The sequence below is a fragment of the Scyliorhinus torazame genome, chromosome 4, assembly GCF_047496885.1.
Source record: "Scyliorhinus torazame isolate Kashiwa2021f chromosome 4, sScyTor2.1, whole genome shotgun sequence".
Classification (NCBI taxonomy): domain Eukaryota; kingdom Metazoa; phylum Chordata; class Chondrichthyes; order Carcharhiniformes; family Scyliorhinidae; genus Scyliorhinus; species Scyliorhinus torazame.
In genome coordinates this window covers 49,405,027-49,406,906 of record NC_092710.1, presented here as the reverse complement: position 1 = coordinate 49,406,906, position 1,880 = coordinate 49,405,027, and positions in this window count along the sequence as shown.

Genomic DNA, 1,880 nt, shown 5'->3' with positions numbered 1-1,880 from the left:
TTGTTCATTGTCAACGTTCCGAGCCACCGCCCGAGCAAATCACTCTTCCTTACGATCCGGATTCAGCACCACCGGCTATTTGCCTATCCCTTCCTCGGGATAATTCCCATTCACAGTATGATAGGCTGCAACGGTGGAGGGCATATACACCTAACCACTTCACTCCCAATAGGGATTCCCGGTCGTACGAGAATTGTTTCAGCAGTGAAGGATACGGCTGTTTGCTGGTACAGGTGGAAACGAATATAACATGTCTGTTCCCCACCTGTACGGACAGGAGGTGCCATATCACCCAGGCGTCTGGCCAATGCGTTTGTTACAACACCACTTGCGTTCCATTGAACGCCGGCCTCCAGCTCCTTTGTGGCTGGGGGAATGTCTCTCATATCACTGTTGGGACGAGGACTTTCCGCATTGCTAGGCGGCCCGAATGGGCATTTCGAAGCTAGATAAACTGGGCTACTGGGGGGTTCCTTGGCTGTCAGCAATAGGAATTATTTTATTTGTGGCCTTACCATCTTGGGAAATGAAACCTTGGGAGCCTTCGGGGCAATAACCAAGGAATTGCCTCAGCTACGGTTGTTTGCAATGCAGAACCGGTATGCTCTTGACTATCTTCTGGCCCGTGAGGGTGGGGTATGCGCCATAGTGCAGAACAAGTGTATCATGGGAGTTCAGGACTTGACCGCTAACATCACTAAATTTATGGATCACATACGGGATCACCTAGACGGAATGCAGGATCCTGACGCTTGGGGTAACTGGGGATTTGGAGGTTGGAAGGACTGGTTGATAAATATGGTCATGCATTTAGTGGTGGCTATCGGCTGCATCTTTGTGGGCCCAGCCATCCTTAAATGTGTGATGGGTAGAATGTGGGGTACACTGGAACAGATCAACGCCCCTAAAATCTTAGCTGTCAAAATCCATGAGGGTGCAGCTACGCCAGGAATTGGAAATGCAGTGACAGATCTTTTTAGATGAGGGACCATAGCTATGGATTTGATAGTTGGGTGTCATCTGTTGTTTGTTGCGGCAGAGTGTGAACGTAAGTAAGCTCACCCGGTAAAGTAGCAAACTTAGCTTTGCACTAAGATCTCACCAAACTAAGCGTCATCTTCAAAGCCTTGAGTTCCCAGTGCAATTCGGTGGGTAATAGTTGTCACATCACAAGTCACTGGTAAGAAGCGAGTAGTTGATGCAACCTGATGAATTTGTAAAAGGATGCCATAGGGAGCTTGCCGGTTTGTCTGCTAGGAAAATAAGCTGGAGAGGCTGCATTACCAAACAAGGAAATTCAAAACATCCCTCACAAGACATTGAAATAACCTAGTCGATAGAGCATCAGACCTTTAAGCTGAGAGACCAGGATTCGAGTTCCTGTCAGGACTCTTATTTTGGATGAGGACGTTTGCTTCCCAATGAACAATAGCAAATGAATATAAAATGCAGGATGCTTCAGGGAAAGTGGAAGAATCGTGACAACATCACCTTCGCCAAATTGCAACGCCCATCGAGAATTCTTATCAATTTTGCTCTGTTTTCAGTTAATGTTAAAACTCTCTCCTGGGCTTGTCATGCATTATAACCCTATAGTTTTCAGGTGATTTTCATTCACTTCCCAATTTGCCAGTTCAAATCTCAACTGTGCCTTCATACATTTAGATCAAAGCAAGTAGATTGAGAAGAGATGCTCAATGCTCCTTGGTGAAAACAGCAAACTCTAGCAGAATCTCTGCAGTACCAACCTTGAGTCATGTTTTCTATCACACTTTTTTCAAACCTTTCAGCTCCCATTTGCCGCTAAACTTTAATTTTATTCTATCGCATTTCCTCCCCTCTTCACTCTGAAAAGGGATCACAAGGATTTGCCACCTTAA